At 41.3% G+C, this 12353-nt stretch overlaps 1 protein-coding gene across 12 annotated transcripts in view; it reads left to right on the forward strand.

The window, feature by feature from the left end:
- Positions 1-12353, forward strand: part of epb41a (erythrocyte membrane protein band 4.1a) — an 80947-nt gene that overhangs the window by 6959 nt on the left and 61635 nt on the right. For 11 of the 12 annotated variants that reach the window (XM_069176200.1, XM_069176203.1, XM_069176206.1 and 8 more), the window contains exon 1: positions 5169-5303. The exons of the other annotated variant lie outside the window; for it this stretch is intronic. The gene's annotated coding sequence lies outside the window, so the exon portion shown is untranslated. Of the gene's footprint in view, positions 1-5168; positions 5304-12353 lie in introns of those variants that run through there. 12 annotated transcript variants of the gene reach the window in all.

The following is a 12353-nucleotide window of genomic DNA, read 5'->3' on the forward strand; positions in this document are numbered from 1 at the left end:
AGCCGCCCACATCCGTTTCCAAACATTGGTACTTGCGTACTGTGCTGTGAACAGATCGGGTCCAGTCTACATCCAGGACATGGTCCAACCTTACATCCCAGCCCGCTCCCTCCGCTCTGCTTCTACCAATCAGCTTGTTGCTCCTCACTGAGATAAACACTCTACAAAATCATGACTGTTTGCTGTCCTGGCTCCTAAATGGTGGAATGAGCTCCCCAACGACATCAGGACAGCAGAAACTCTGAACATCTTCCACCGTAAACTAAAAACACACCTCTTCAGACTTTACCTTGAATAGTAGAACTTTAGTAGAACTTAAAATGACACTTACTGATAGAACTTTGTAGTTTGGCTTTCTTGAAGAAATTGTATTTTCTTGATTCTTGTTGTTCTGTGTTTTGTACCCTCATGGTTGAAATGCACTTATTGTAAGTCGCTTTGGATAAAAGCGTCAGCTAAATGACATGAAATGAAAAAAAATGAAAACAATAAAATGCATTAAAAAGACATTAAAAATAAACTGATAAATAGTTCAAAGATTCAAAAGAGGTTTGATTTGATTTATGGAAAAGCTTCAGCAAACAGTCATTTTTAATCTCTGCTTCAAATGAGCTGCCGGTTTCACCAGAGTTCAGGTGTTCAGGAGTTTTGTTCCTCGTGTAGAAAGTCAAGGCTGCTGAAACTTGCTTGGTCTGGATTCTGGATCCAGATGACCTCAGCATAACGTAGATCAGAGATATATTTAGGGCCTTATGGTCGTTGAATTTTAAAATCTCTCCTTTGACACGCAGGCAGCCAGTGCAGTGATGTCATGTGATGGTGAGGACTGCACATCTGGATGCTTTATTTTATTAGGTTAGGTTAGGTAGTTACTTTATTAATCCCCAAGGGGAAAAATTTTCGCTACAGTAGCATACAGGAAAGCAACAAAAAGCAATAAAATAACAGTAAAAAAAATATTAAATATAAAATGCACAGTATATACAGTACAGTATATATATATATATGTATATAAACAACCAAGAAACACAGACAACAGTGTTATTGTTGTGTGATGGATTTTGCCAGAGGTGAGTTATTATTTTATTATTATGATTATTTATTTAAGACCTGAGAAGTAATTCTTATATGATAGCTTGTTGAAAATAAATGCATGGACACATTTTTCTGTCTCTGGTTGAGACATAAATCCTTTAATTCTTCCTGTGTATTCAGCTGTACGATGATTTTGTAATTGTCTTTGTATGACGGTTGAAGTTCAACTCACAAGCAGCATTTCACTCATCAGGACCAGAACTACTGAGAACCGTCTAATCTTCTGAGGAGCTTTTCTAAATCTGGAGAAAATGTCTGCCTCACTTTGTGAAGTCCTCCTCCCTCTCTTTCACTAGTCCAGGTTGAATTTCTTGTTATTTCTGCGAACATTATCTGCAACCACAGCTCAAATGAAAGAAGAAAGAAGTTGATAAAATCATGAATTCACGGACTTGAGTCTGCTTCAGTTGGTACGATGGACTGAACGCTGAGCCTCAGTCTTACAGAGGAGAAAGAGGTAGAGGAGAAAGGCTCCTTCATCTTTTTTACCCACAGTTCTCCTCTCAGGCCACAGCCTTCCTTCATCTGTGGAAGGAATACCTGCAGACTCTACTCAGGGCTGAAACGGGCAGCTGCTTGCTGTTTCTCAGGTTACTAAATTTGCTTTGTTAAAGTTTTACAGGTAACATTTTGATTTTATAATATCATAACTGAAACCAAGTTGAAAGGACACAAGTGGTTTGCGATCGTGAGTTGTATACATAAAATGAAGTCAACAACATTTACTCATCATCTATACTAATAATCATTGATGGATGTTTGTGATGCTCAGATGAGTTCATGATCCCGTTTCTCCCACAGAAGTCGTGGCTTGTTATTTAGTTACCACAGAAGTCTCTGCAAAGTTTGTCTGAAAGAATAATTGACAGTCAATACTTTGAAAGAAGTGTTGATCAGGTCTCCTATGGGCACCTTCATTCAATTTCACTTTGATTTAATTTAGAGTATAGTGCTACCATAAGGCATCATCCCACTACAGGTCACAGACAGGGAACACAACACATGTCAGGGGAAGAAACAGCAACGAGGAAAGTAAAGAAAAACATGGGGGCCAAAGGTAAACAACGACAATGCTTTGTTCTGCATTTTGAAAGTGCAGTGAAGCACAATCATATTAAAATTTCTTTTCATCTTCCAAGATTTCTGTTTTGAAGAGTGCATTTGTAAACTGGAGCGAGGAGCGATCCTCATCTGTTTAACTCCTTCAGAGCAGCATCAGTGTGGCGTGTTGAATGCAGTGAGACTGCAGCCCTGTCACCACGGTGACGGACAGGTGTGGGAGTAAAGCTGAAGTAAATAATAATGAACTCACTTCCTTCAGAGATTAATACCTGCTGTTATTCTTATTGACCTACTGAATGGAAATACTGTGGATCACTTAATTTCCCACTGAGCCTGACATGAGTTGTAACTTTGGAAATGAAGGATCTGTCAGCTTGAACTGAGCACACAGCAGAAGAGCAGGAGTTCAGATGTTCAAACATTTGACTAAAGACACAGACATTTATATTGTATCAATGAACTGGTGGTTCGCTGATGGAGGGATGGAGGCTGCTGATGTTACTCTGTGTTATGGGCTCCACAGTGCTGCTTCACCTCAGCAGACGGTCTGCTTCAGCACCTGCTCCTCGAGGGAGATGGAGGGGGGCGGTGAGGGTGGCCCTTTGTGTAGTGATGGGGGAAGGAGTGTCTGTTGGGGTATGTGAGATGTGATTGTGCAGACGGCTGATGCGGCAGCGTCGGGCTGAACAGACCCTCCCAGACAAAAGCAGTGAAAGTGGCTTAGACACGGCGATTAGAACCCGCTGCTGTCGGCACTGACCCGCTTCACGCTCTGTGTTCTGGTGCTGCTCACAGCGCTCGTCTGCATGTTTGTCTTTGAATACTGTTGGCAGCTGAAACTCTGCTTTGACTCAGTATTTACATTTTAAACAGACTTCATAATTCTACCAAATTTCAGAATAAAATATGACTGAAACAACCAGTCGAGCTGTTCTTTGCTCGATCATCATAAAATACAATCATGTCAAAATGTAAACTTCTTTGTCACCATTAGATATCACAGAACTGGAACTATAAACTTGGTGTGCATTATTCTGCAAATGGCTGCATACCAAAAATACCATATTATTTGTAAAGATATTGTTCATTTACTGACGTAATAATGTTTTGTCTCACTTTTCAGTTTTTAAACAATATTATTTCAGGAACATTGAAAAACAAATACATATTCTTCATAAAACATTCTTACAAATGAAACGGTCAATTATAAAACTCCTCCTTCCTCAGTTTAATAGACTGAAAGGTTTTACTTTGGTATGACCGATAATGGCTGATGTTGAAGACTTTTAACGGCCACAGTGGCCACGGTTTAGTAAAAGTGAAGACGATCGGCCTTAAAGGAGCGTAAAGACTGAGCACAGCTCGCATCACTCTCCTCTGAGTCTGTAAGAGAATCAACTGTGCAGCAAAACTCACAACACATGTCGGTTTGTCCCGTCTGGGCTACTGTACAAACATGATTCAGCAGAAGGGCAGACCTGCTTCTAAGGAAAGGAAAACACAACCATTCTTAGTTTCTGGTTATTTAATGAAAACATAAATATCCACATTTTCCTTGTTGCCACTAGATGGTCCTGAATCCTCCAGACTGCTGTCATATTTCCCTCCTCTGAGGTTGTTGTTCAGTTTTATTTCTATCTGTCACCTCAGGACACTTCACAGAGTCAGGTTGAGACCTCACGACATTATAGAGAAATAACAATTCCCACTTCATCCAGTATTTGCCAGTATTTGGCAGCAGTAGGAGGGATGGGGGGGAGGGGGCTCCTACAGGGAGGTGGGCGGCCATCTGCCTCGCTGCTCCGGGTTTCATGTTGTAGTTGTAAGAAACAAGCTCTCTTCATTATGATGCTCATCTAAACATAGACGTTGTTTCTCATGAGATTGTGTGAACGTGTGAATGTGTCTGTTACACTGTTATATAACAAAGACTGTCCAAATATGAGGTCGAAAATCCAACCGGCATACTAAACCTGCAGGCAGGATGTCAAACATAGATTTAATACGACACCAGAAAGACTAAAACAGGACCTGAATTCACAACTTCATGAATTAAGTGAGATGCCTTCAGCCTTTGAATACTAGTGATTTCTGGTGTTTGTGATGTCGGAGTGAAAATGGACGCACTGATCTTGATGTTTGGTTACTGGTGGTGGAGCTCAGCGAGCAGCAGCAGCTTTCTCCATCCTGATTGGAGCAGCCGTCTGCCTGCTCTGCTCCCATTGGCTGCTTCCATAAATACACCCGTCTCATTACATACAAAGCCCCACCCTCCTTTATAAAGAAGGGGGAGCCAACGGGTGTTTTGGGAGTGTATTAGCCCTGTGCATTGTCTCACAGGATGGATGCTTCGATGTTTGACCTGATTTATTTCCTGTAGATAAAGTGGGACGACACAATATATAAGTGATTAGTTTATTTTTCTGTGCAGCTGTTTAACTATCAACAGCTGTTTTCAAAGAAAGAAGAATCCAGATGTAGCGACACCACTGAGCTGATGAACATGTCGAACACGCAGACACAATAAAAGTGAAGACAGTCCTCTTAATTAAGTGTTCATGAGATAAAACACGACACGAGACATAACAACAAAATATAAATGTAATTATTATTGTTGAAGTTAATTTTGTGATTTCATTTAAATTTCAGGTATTTAAACAAATGAAATAACTAATTGTATTAATTCATGTTAATCGTTGAAATACACATTTATGTCAATATAATGTACACTTTTCAAACACAATCACTTCATTTACTAATTGTAGTCAAATCCATAAAAGTTGATCCTGAAATTGATCGAAAAATTACAAAAGGAGAAAAAAACGTAAGGTTCGTTTGATTTTGTATTATAATTATTTATCTTCCTTTCATCTGCTCAGTTAAATAAGTAGGTTACTGAGAAAGTTCAGCAGCTGAGCTGAAGTCTGTCAGGGATGGTGTCCAGTGCGCCTCCTCTGGCTGCCTGCTAGACCACACTGAGGGCAAAGACCCATCAGCGTTTGCTCCTGGTACCTTACCACATTGTTAAAAGGCGCTGGATGCCGCTGCTGAATGATTTCTTTCTCCGTCGGATGCTGTGAGGACCGGTGACCGGTGAGCATCATCTCCTAACGGGGTCTTTTGTTCTGGAGGATCTGATCGGATCGGTGAGTGATCCTCAGCATCACCATTTGTTGACAGTTTTCACATTCAGCGCCATTTGCAGACAGGTACACTTACCGCCCCTTTTATTGTCCCCGCTCCACATCTCACACAAAAACCGCCGCACCAAAGAAAAGCAGGAATTGTTTTTACATGCAGAATTAAATGTTGTATTTCAGGACGTTAAAGCTGATAAAAGGCGGTGATGAACCGGTGTGAATGCAGCAGCCCGCTGACTGCTCCGTCAGCAGCCGCTCTGCTGTTTGTGCTTCAGAAATACCGCTTGGAGGAGAGGAGCTGCTGTTGTAGTGAATGATGTTTTTGCTGGTAAACATCGCGGGGATCTCCTCATGTCAGGCCGCAGCGCTCCGGTCAGTGATGAGAGGGAGCAGGCGGTGGTCGGTGTCATCTGTGTGACTCAAGCATCATCATGGAGGCTCCAGTTGTTCTGATCAAGTAAAGTTAGAGGGATTTACAGGCTGCAAAGAAAACTTGTTTTCATCCTCTTTATGGTCTGATGGCACTGAAGGCTGCATGTTTGTAATTGTGTCACACTGAGTGCACATTAGGATACCAGACTGCTGCTGTGGACTATTTCTCAGTCAGAAACAATATGTTGTCACTGTGGACGCTCAGGTAGGAGAGGCTGCTTACATTTTCTATTCAATTTATGACTTTTGACATTTTATTTCAACCCCGTTCCTGAAAAAGTTGGGATGCTGTGTAAAATGTAAATAAAAACAAAATGCAATGATTTGTAAATCTCATATACTCATATTTGATTGTAAATAGACCAAAGACAACATATACAATTTTGAATATCTGTTCTTTTTGAAATTTATTCAACAAAAGACTAGAAAAATTGTGTAATGCAAAAAAAAAAAAAAATCATCTGGTGGAACATCTAACAACTAATTAGGTTACCATGGCAACAGTTCAAAGACTGTGTGGGAAAATAGTTCAACAATCTAAGAATAATGTTCCTCAATGTAAAACTACAAAGAATTAGTGGATTTCATCATCTACGGTTCATAATATCATTAAAAGATTCAGAGAATCTGAAGCAATCTCTGAACACAAGGAACAAGGCTGGAAACCAATATTGGATGGTGGTGATCTTCAGGCCTTCAGGCAGCACTGCATTAAAAACGCACTATTCTGGAGTGGAAATCACTGCATGGGCTCAGGAACACTTGTGAAAACCATCGTCTGTGAACACAGTTCATCGCTGCGTCCACAAATGAAGGTTATATACAATGAGATATTCAGGTTTTGGAGCAACATATGCTGCCATCCAGACAACGTCTCTTTCAGGGAAGGTCTTGTTTATTTCAGCAGAACAACGTCCAACCACATTCTGCACGTATTCCAACAGCATGTCTCCGTAGTAGAAGAGTCCGCTGATAAACTGACCTCCTGCAGTCCAGACCTGTCAATCATTGAAAACATCTGGAGCATCAGGACATGAAAAATACAACCAAGGAGACCCTGAACTGTTGAGCAGCTGAAATACTATATCAGGCAAGAATGGGACCACATTTCACTTTCAAAACTCCAGAAACTGGTCTCCTCAGTTCCCAAATGTTTACAGAGTGTTTTTAAAAGAGGTGATGCAACACAGTTGTGAACATGATCCTGTCCCAACTTTTTTTGAGACGTGTTGCTGCCATCAAATTCAAAATACACATATATCTTTCATAAAACAATAGAATTTTTCTGTTTCAACATTTGATTTGTTGTCTTTGGTCTATTTTCAATTAAATATGGGTTCATGTCATTTGTAAATCAGTGCATTTTGTTTTTATTTACATTTCACAGAGCGTCCCAACTTTTTCAGAAACAGGGTTGTACTGACAGAAGGAGGAAAGACGGCAGGTCTTCTAAAGCTGTACGTTGTTGAACTTAAGGTGCCCTGAGATGACTTGTGTTGTGGTTAGGTGCTATAAATAGAATAAAATGAACCTTGTGTTGAGGCAGCCGTGGTCCGGATGTTGTGAACTGGGCTTCAGACTGTAGTTTGATTCTGTGGACAGGTGAATGGAGTGAATGAACAGTGATTTATAATCCATGGCTGAGCACTAAGTCAGACAGGCTCAAACACAAACACACCTGAGGTCTAATGCACTCAAATTTAAACTGATTTGAGAAGATCACAGATTTAACAACAGATTTCCAGTCTAGAAGCAGAACCACAAACTCGCTGTTTCTACTGAACAGTTTCAGAGTGGTGATGCAGGGACTTGAGATCACAGAAACTCATCTGATCAAATGGGACCTCAGAGTGAAACCAACATGGAGGCAGACCAAAATATGAGAACAACCTTTGATGAGGTCACTCAGAGGGCGGAGTCAGGACGGCTGATAAAGTTTTCTGGTTGGTCTCAAACAGTGAAACAGCTGCTGCTAACATGATGGTTGTTATCAGTTCACAGAGTGAAACCCGTCACATTAGAAATGTGGTCATTTATTCTCTGACGCTCCGTTGCCATGGAGACGCTGCTCCATGTTAACATGACTGAGCTCTCGTCTTTACAAAGGTTGGGGATGCTTCCAGCTCAGCTGGCTCTCATTGGCTGTTGTGGTTTTCTGATCAATATTTCCTCTCTGGAAATCGTGGAGAGTCCGAACCAGTTGGTAACATTGAGATTATGTATGTAAACCCCTCTCACTCTGATTATTATTATTATTATTATTATTATTATTATTATTATTATTATTTATTTCTGACCAGCATCGACACTGGAACCCCCCCTTCAGTTGTTGTGAGCTGAAACCTGGACCCACACTCAACCCAATGATCATCCAGCTTAAAAAGAAAACTCGCCACTTTTTATATTGATCGGTGGTGATGATAAATGTGATCAAATGAAGCATTAAATTCTGTAGACAGCTGCTGACGTGTACAGTGACCTCGTTGTTGGCTGGGAGAATACTGAGCTGTCTGGGTCAGCAGGGAGCGCTCTCGATGCCGCACCAAAACAAAACCTTGTTCTCTTCACTTGTACTGTAACCGAGCAGCAGTCAGCAGTGACGTCACCCGTTGGTTTGTGAAGCCTCCGGTTCAGATCTGGAAGCGGTGTCCACTTTTATACTCAGAATGACTGCAACCAGCTGATGATGATCTCAAAGAAGGTTCTGGAGGAGGAGACGTGTTGGAGCGTGTTGGCACAGACTAGATAAAAGTGTTCGTAGCTTCCGGCTCTGAAAAATGAGGTCGATGCAGAAGTGTCTGAAGCTGCAATACCACCGAGTGCCACTAGAGGTCGGCTCCAAAAAGCCTCCGACTCCGTAGACTCCCATTCAACTTCTCAAGTCAATAAACTTTCTCCACAGGTTTTCTGTATGTCCTTCAATAAAATCACTCCTTCTTATTAGTGTTCTGGAGGTGCATCTGAAAATAATCCCTCATTAATTAGAAAATAAGCTTAAAAAAAATACTTGTTTTTGGGGGCGTGTCTGTTTGATTGACAGGCCTGTGGTGTAGTCAGGTTACAGCTATCGGTGGGCGGGACGTAGTATCGTCAGGTTTCCAATCAGATCAGTCGGATCCACCGCTGGCTCCTCCCCCAGCACATCCAAATATGGTCACTTCCTGCTTCAAACCGCTCTGAACTAGCAAGATGGTGACGGACAGAATCTGAACTGGAGGATTCATAACGTTCAGAAACCAACTATGACATCACTGCTGGATGATGACATCACTGATGGATGATGGTTGGTTACAACAGAATCATCCTGAATCATTGTGCTCCAGTGAATCTCAGCATTTTGTTGGATGCTGTGAAACCGACTGCACTGAAGGTTTGTCCTAACTTGCATGGAGGTGCTGGAGATGTTCATCAGGGAGGATCTCCGTCACCATGTTGGTGTTGGTGGAGTCACACAGCAGCTGCTAACATTATAGTTTCTGATCAGTACTCACTGCTTCCTGATCTATAATAAACCATTAAACAACAATGTAGCAGTACTGAAAATAACGTATTACTTCAGCTGGCTGTATTTAGCATCATCAGTGAGTGGACGTCCGTACATAGTGAGGGGAATTCTTCCTTTACGGAACCAGTCCTGTTCATATCATGGCGAGCAGCCGAGAGGCGGGCGGAGATGGAGGCAGGGACTGTTTCCATATTCAAAGATTCTCACGTACTGAATTATAGGTGTTAAGTTTTATCTAAACCACTTTAAGTCATTTGAAAAAAAACTTCTAAATATGTCATTTTGACGAGACAGCAGTTTTTGGGGTTTCATAAATACTATTAGAGAAACCTTAAGTTCAACAACTTGTGCTAGTTTCGGTCCACCAGTGTTTGGATCTTTTGTGAGACGTCTTGCAGCTCAACAACCAGCTGGCGTCTCAGTGCGGTGAGGAGCCTGGAAACTGTTGTTCACTGAAGGCTCCTCAGTGAGGAGACAAACTATAGCAACAAATGAAAGAGAAAACGTCTCGCTAAATAATCTTTAACGTATTCAGTTGTGTTGTTAAGATAACTTAAAGAAGCTTTATTCTTAGAAATCCAACACATCCGTTACCAAAACAGTAACTATTTTTGTTTCCACCGAGGGAAAGAAAAGTAGAACATTATTTTGAAATGTCTTCATTTCTCATCAAACAAGCCGAGGAGGTGAAAGGCAGATTCACAACCAGCTTTAGATTCAGGAGTATTTTTAATAGCATTTGATGAAATTTCTTTCGTGAATTGTGTGTGAAATGAACTCAGAGGAGAACTCGGGTCCTCCATCATCTACGTGGACGCGTGTTTATTCGGGGTGCTCGTAGTAAACAACGGCAGATGTGTGGAGCGATTTGTTTCGGTACCACATCTCATCTGTGATGCACGCGCAGTTGTTGTGTAATCACTGTTACTATGGTGACCAGTTTACAGAATATTCAACAATAACTGACCATGTGATCAAAGTTAGACTGACGTCATAAATAGTTCATGAAGTCATCGTCTTGTAAAATGCACGTTGTGAATGACGGAGGGACGGACGCTGCTTCTAAATGATGTCATTTTGTACACGTGCTGATTGAGCTTCATTATATCTTTCCATCGCTTTAATTTAGACAATTCAACAATAGAATCCTGCTGTTTTCATTTTGGATGAATCATCTGAAGCATGTTTCTGTGGTTTCTGTCACCAGAAGGCCGGAGCTACGTTCATCACAACACGCTCCTCGTTACACGCTGTCCACTGAGACGCTAGAGGGCTTTTATTTTGAAATGGATACAGGAACTGTTGAGTTTGTAATGCAATAACTTTAAAAGGGTGACTGGAAGCAGGTCCAAATGTTCAGAAGAGGTAAATAATAATAATAATAATAATAATAATAATAATATAGTGTGTGTGAGAGAAGACAGTATTGATGTGAATGAAGGAGAAAGCAGAAAGAGAAATGAAACCTTATTGTCATTAATGCTGGCGGGAGGTTGCTGCCCAGTATTTCTTCTTTGACGACTTTCGCTGCCTTCTCATCTTCACTGGTGAACGACGGGAGGAAACAGCGGTTGTGTTCAGGTGGACGGTTTCCTTCTGTTACTGAGTGGACCTGATTCATTAATCAATACAACTGAAGGGTCAAAAGTCAGTTTGTTTTTATTGGATTTCTTAAGTGAAATGTGGTTTAGTATTATTGGATGTTGAAGCCCTTCCAAAAATGTTTAGGAATTTCAACCAGAGTTTGAATTGTGAAAATCCTGTTTCCTCACCTGAAGGAAAAAAGTCTTTGTCGTTCTCCTGATGTACAAAGTAAAGTTTTACAAATTCAGACGTAGAAGAAGATGCCGTGCGGTGGAGGGTTTCGGACGGGACCAGAAGGATCTTCTGAAACGTACAGGAAGCCGATGTAATCAGAGCAGTTACGTTTGTTAAACTCCTGCTGCGTCCTCAAAAAAGGAAGTTAGGAAATCCCAGAAACAATGAGGAGTCCCGGTGGTCGACGCTGGAAGAGAAGAAGCCCTGGAGGATCTGCTCTGTTTGTTCTGGGCAACAACATGATGGTTAGAAGTCCATCAAACATGAACATGATATCTAGCACATGGTTTTATTTTCCTGCTGAAGGAGTTCAGGATGAATATTGTTTGAAAAGGAGGTGGGACTAAAGACCAAGATGTCTGGAGGTGGCAGACGGCAGCCTCTACTGGACACCAGGCATTACAATTTTTAAATGAAATGGCAGGTTTTTAAAACTACAAAAAATTGTTTCAAAAAGTTATTTCATTGTTTTTTTTCAAAGATATTGACACTATTTCAGTGTGTTGCTGAAAAGAACATTTTTTTTCCTCACTCTGTGTGTGTGTGTGTCTGTGTGTGTGTGTGTGTGTGTGTGTGTGTGTGTGTACTAACACCATGCTCCATGTCTACTAGATGCAAATGATGCTGTTTCATATGACAACATTGGTTCAGAAGTCAGTATATGGCCGCAGCATGTCTGATATGCTAAAGTGCTTTTAATTTGAAAGGAAAGATTTTATTTTGAAGTGGATAAAAGAAGTGTTGTCATTGGGCTGACCAACAGTGTAACTGTATAATTTACATTCAGGTTGACAGGAAGGCTTTCATTGTGCAGCAGCTGCAGCAGATGTTGTATTTAATGACAGTAAGTGGTTTGTATGTTGTGTTTGTGTTCCTCAGCGGTCAGCGAGCTGCTGCATGTTTGAGGAAACGTTTGATAATCACAGTCAGCTGACTCACACGCTGTCAATCATCTCTCTGCTTCACACGTCTGTTTTCACATCGTAGGTGACGTCTTGCCTGATCAATGATCTTTATGTGATTATTTGAGTGTTTTCCCTGACATCAGCATTTTGAATGTAAATTATCTTTACACATGTTCTGTTCGGGTCCAGCTGCTTGTGTGTTTGTGGACTTCTTCCTCCACTTGTGTCTTTATCAGTCCCTCCCTGCCTGCAGTTCTTCTGGGTCAGACTGACTCCGTTTGTGGTGTTTCCAGCGTTGCTGTGGAGGGCGGGTGGGGGGGTTGATGGGCGCTCAGCGCAGCAGCACACAACAGCCTTTAATCCCACGCAGGGGCAGATTAATTTTAAAGAGGCTTT

The sequence above is a fragment of the Embiotoca jacksoni genome, unplaced genomic scaffold, assembly GCF_022577435.1.
Source record: "Embiotoca jacksoni isolate LCO1_2020_lvr unplaced genomic scaffold, fEmbJac1.0.p SCAF_7, whole genome shotgun sequence".
Taxonomy (NCBI): Eukaryota; Metazoa; Chordata; class Actinopteri; family Embiotocidae; genus Embiotoca; species Embiotoca jacksoni.